At 38.7% G+C, this 5,484-nt stretch overlaps 1 non-coding gene across 1 annotated transcript; it reads right to left on the bottom strand.

The window, feature by feature from the left end:
* TRNAW-CCA lies at positions 3,159 to 3,230 on the bottom strand. Its single transcript has one exon. It is a non-coding gene; the product is annotated as a tRNA-Trp (tRNA).

The raw sequence follows: 5,484 nt of genomic DNA, 5'->3' as shown, positions 1-5,484 counted from the left end.
CAGGGACAGTCAGGGGAGCATCTCGTGAAGTGATACCTCTTTCTGACTGTCTATTGAATGGCAGTTGCTTTGACTAATGCGTTTTCCAAATGGAGCTTCAAAATAAACAGGCCAGCCAGCTAATTACCTTAAGATAGTTAGTAAAAGGCCTCGCTTTTAGAGAGGTGCTGTAGAAGTCATGATTTCAGCTGTTCATCAGTCCTACCAATTGGAAGGACTGATGCTGAGGCTGAAACTCCAATACTTTGGCCACCTGATGTGAAGAACTGACTCATATGAAAAGACCCTGATGTTGGAAAGATTGAAGTTGGACAAGGGGACAACAGAGGATGAGATGGTTGGATGGCATCACCGACTCAATGGGCATGAGTCTGAGTAAATTCCGGGAGTTGGTGATGGACAGGGAGGCCTGGCGTGCTGCAGTCCATGGGGTCACAAAGAGTAGGAGACGACTGAGTGACTGAACCGAACTGAACTAGTATTCTTACCTGGGAAACCCCATGGATAGAGGAGCCTGACAGGCTGCAGTCCATGGGGTCACAGAAGAGCTGGGCATGACTTAGTGACAACACTGCAACAACCGTCTCTAGATCTTAGATTTCTGGGGTAAGTTTTTTCTCCCTTCCACAGTCAAGCCGGTGGATATCTCTAAGGTCAGTTACAGTTCCTTCATTAAATTTTCTCATATATTCTAAGTAGTGTGTGCCCCAGATACCAATGTTGGGTTTATACATTCTGAAAATACTGGCAAAAATACTGGTGATTACTTGTTAATCACCATGGTTTTAACATTTTTGTTTTTACCCCTCTTTTTCAGGTTTTTTTTTTTAGTTCTTTTTAATTTATTTTGTTTTTAAATCATGGAAATAAAGCCTTTTTTCTGTACTCACTCCTGAGTGATTTCACTTGACAGCTCTATGCAAATCGCAGTGTGTAGTTTCAATGGTTCACTGCTTTCTATCTACTTTTGGTTGTATCTCATGAATTCCCTTGATGTTTTTTTAGGGAAGGAAGCTAAATTTTTGTTACTCTCTTGTTTTCTTTTCCTGAAAAAGTAGATAGAGGCCATTTTCTAGTAGGCTTTTCAAAAATAAACATAGAAAGTATATGGACTAATAAAATGAGCTTGTATAGCATTTTACCAAATAAATTGATGCCTCGCAAAAATCAAGATGTACTCAAAGTAGCTAAGAAAATCCTAGTTTGCTATTTTTATAGTCTTACAAATTTCTCAGTAGAGTTAAGAAATATATGTATATATCTGTAAGTTAAGTTTAATAGCAATTTTTTATGCCTCAAACAGCTATTGTAAAGCTTGGACAATTCAATCAACAGAAAATTCAATTTTAATACAATTATTTTGCAATATCTTCATGAATTAGTAACCTTGTTTGTATGTTAACATCAACTTCAACTACAGGTTAAACCTCATATGTTATTTCTTCACAAACATTTCCAGCACAATTGAAGATCACTTAAAGATTCTCCTGTGTTTTCTTTTATATGTTTTTAACTCTTCCCTTTAGGTCTATAACCCATTTCAAGTTTGTTTTAGTAAGATATGAATTAGTGGACAAGGTTAATTTTTTTTATATGCATAGTCAATGTTTCCAGGACCATTTCTGAAAACACCATTATTTCCTTTATTCAATCACCTTGCCTTTGTCAAAATAAATTGGCTGCATAGATGAGGGTCTATTTCTGGATTCTTTATACTATTCAACTGATGTGAATGTTTGCCTTCCTGCAAATAATATGTTCTCTTGATTACTATAGCTTTATAATAATATTTGAGAATAAGTCAAAGTCCACTAAGTATTCTTTCGTTTTTTAATTTTATTTGGCTACACCAGAAACTTTGAATTTTCATTTACATTTTATGACCAACTTATGTGTTTCTACAAATATGCCTATTGGGATTCAGTGATTGTTTTCTGACATGTGAGCAAAGTATATCTGACCATTTACTTCAGTTCAGTTCAGTCGCTCAGTTGTGTCCAACTCTTTGGGACTCCATGAATCGCAGCACGCCAGGCCTCCCTGTCCATCACCAACTCCAGGAGTTCACTCAAATCCACATCCATCGAGTCCGTAATGCCATCCAGCCATCTCATCCTCTGTCGTCCCCTTCTCCTCCTGCCCTCAATCCCTCCCAGCATCAGAGTCTTTTCCAATGAGTCAACTCTTTGCATGAGGTGGCCAAAGTACTGGAGTTTCAGCTTTAGCATCATTCCTTCCAAAGAACACCCAGGACTGGTCTCCTTTAGAATGGACTGGTTGGATCTCCTTGTGGTCCATGGGACTCTCAAGAGTCTTCTCCAACACCATCAAAAGCATCAATTCTTCGGTGCTCAGCTTTCTTCACAGTCCAACTCTCACATCCATACATGACCACTGGAAAAACCATAGCCTTGACTAAACGGACCTTTGTTGACAAAGTAATGTCTCTGCTTCTTAATATGCTATCTAGGTAGGTCATAACTTTCCTTCCAAGAGTAAGCGTCTTTTAACTTCATGGCTGCAGTCACCATCTGCAGTGATTTTGTTAGGTAGTCTTTAATTTTTCTCAGTGTTGTTTAACACATTGTGGTGTACAGACTACACTTTTTCGATGAACTTATTCCTAAGTATCTTATTCTTTTTGGTACTATTGTAGATGAAATTATATTCTTAATTTTATTTTCATATTGTTTGTTGCTAACACAGAGATATACAATTGACTAGTATATATTTATCATGAACCTTGTATTATTGGTAAATCATTTCTAAGTTTTATTTTTAAATTTCCTTAGATTTTGTATATAAAAATCATGTTGCTGTGAGTAAAATCAGTTGACTTCTCCCTTGCATATCTGCATGTATTTAATATTTTTACAACCTTAATCCAGTGGCTAGGACCTCTGTACACTGTTGACTAAATGTGATTAAGAGTGGACTCCATGTCCTTTTTCTGATTTTAGAAATGTTCACTTTTTCAGCACTAAATACAACATCAGCTGTAGGTTTTCTGGTGGTAACTCTTCATTGTGAAGTGAAGTCACTCAGTGGTGTCCGACTCTTTGCGACCCCATGGACTGTAGCCTACCAGGCTTCTCCGTCCATGGGATTTTCCAGGCAAGAATACTGGAGTGGGTTACCATTTCCTTCTCCAGGGGATCTTCCCAACCCAGGGATCGAACCCGGGTCTCCTGCATTGGAGGCAGGCACTTTAACCTCTGAGCCACCAGGGAAGTAGGACTAAGTTTATTGTGAATATGTGTTGAATGCAATCAAATGCTTTCTCTGTAACTAAGATGACCATAAGATTTTTGTGTGCATTAGTGCTCAGTCATGTCTGATTCTTCGTGATGCAATGGACAGTAGTCTGCCAGGCTCCTCTGTCCACGGAATTTTCCAGGCAAGGATACTGGAGTGGCCATTTCCTACACTAGGGGATCTTCCCTGACCAAGGATGAAAGTCGCGTTTCTTGTGTCTCCTGTATGGCAGGGGGATTCTTTAGCACTGTGCCGCCTGACTGGGTATTGTATATTATTTTTTTAAAACTCACTTTATATTGAAGTATAGTTCATCAACATTGTTATGTTAGTTTCAGATGTACAACAAAGTGATTCATTTATACGTGTACAAGTATATATTCTTTTTCAAATTCTTTTCCAATTAGGTTGTTACAAATACCTAGCAGAGTTTCCCGTGCTATACAGTAGGTCCTTGTTGGTTACCCATTTTAAATAGAGAAGTGCACACATGTCAGCCCCAAACTCCCTGTCACTCCCTCTCCTGCCCTTCCCCCACTCTGGTAACCATACATTGGTTCTCTAAGTCTGTAAGTCTGTTTCTGTTTTGTTAATTTCACTTATAACATTTCTTTTTAGATTCCACATATAAGGGATGTCATGTGATATCTGTCTTTCTAGGCCTGACTTCTCTCAGTGTGACAACCTCTAGGTCCATCCATGTTGCTACAAAAGGCATGATTTCCTTCTTTTTCATGGTTAAATTTTGATTGTATGTGTGCACCACATCTTTTTTATCCATTCTTATGTTCTTGGACATTTAGTTTGCTTCCTTGTCTTGTCTCTGGTTTTTCAGATACTAAAACAGTCTTAACGATCCTGGGCTATATATCACTTGCTCTTGACTGATTCTCATTTTCATATATTGCTTAATTTGGTGTGCTAATATTTATTAAGAACGTTTAAGTTCTTGACGTGCATTGGTTTAAAGTTTGGGGTTTTTTTTCAGATTACTTTTTCTTCTTCTGACTTGGGTAACAGGGTAATATTAGACTTTTGGAACTGGAGATTGTATAATTCCTCTTTACATTTGTAAAAAGTTTTTGTAAGATTGGTAGTATTTCTTTTAAAAGAAATTGTTATAAGGGTAGATCTCAAGTTGAGTGTTATTACTACATGCCTCAAAAAGGGACACAAGCAAATTTTTGGAGGTAACAGTATGTCTATTACCTTGCTTGTGCTGATAGTTCATGAGTGTTTGCATATGCCCATTTCATCAAATGATGAACACTAAAAATGTTCAGTTTCATTAATTAGATCTCAATAAATTCAGCCTCTCAGTCGTGGCTGACTCTTGGTGACCCCATGGACTGTAGCACAACAGGCTTACATGTCCATCACCAACTCCTGGAGCTTGCTCAAACTCAGGTCCATCGAGTCAGTGATGCCATTCAACCATCTCATCCTCTGTCGTCCCCTTCTCCTCCTACCTTCAATCTTTCCCAGCATCAGGATCTTTTCTAATGACTCAGTTCTTCACATCAGATTGCCAAATTATTGGAGTTTCAGCTTCAGCATCACTCCCTCCAATGAATATTCAGGACTGATTTCCTTTAGGATTGACTGGTTTGATCTCCTTGCAGTCCAAGGGACTGTCAAGAGTCTTCTCCAACACCACAGTTCAAAAGCATCAATTCTTCGGTGCTCAGCTATCTTTATATTCCAGCTGTGACATCCATACATGAGTACTGGAAAAACCATAGCTTTAACTAGACTGACATTTGTTGGCAAAGTACTGTCCCTGCTTTTTAATATGTTGTCTAGATTGGTCATAGCTTTTTTTCAAGACTGGAAAAAGTCTGTTTTCATTCCAAATACAGAGTGAAGTAAGCCAGAAAGAAAAACACCAGTACAGTATACTAACACATATATATGGAATTTAGAAAGATGGTAATGATGACCCTGTATGCGAGACAGCAAAAGAGACACAGATGTGTAGAGCAGACTTTTGGACTCTGAGGGAGAGGGAGAGGGTGGGATGATTTGGGAGAATGGCATTGAAACATGTATGCTATCATGTAAGAAACGAATCGCCAGTCTATGTTTGATGCAGGATACAGGATGCTTGGGGCTGGTGCACGGGGATGATCCAGAGAGATGATATGGTGTGGGAGGTGGGAGGGGGATTCATGTTTGGGAACTCAGGTACACCCGTGGTGGATTCATGTCAATGTATGGCAAAACTAATAC

The sequence above is a fragment of the Capra hircus genome, chromosome 7, assembly GCF_001704415.2.
Source record: "Capra hircus breed San Clemente chromosome 7, ASM170441v1, whole genome shotgun sequence".
Taxonomy (NCBI): domain Eukaryota; kingdom Metazoa; phylum Chordata; class Mammalia; order Artiodactyla; family Bovidae; genus Capra; species Capra hircus.
This window is presented reverse-complemented; position numbering and strand designations above follow the sequence as displayed.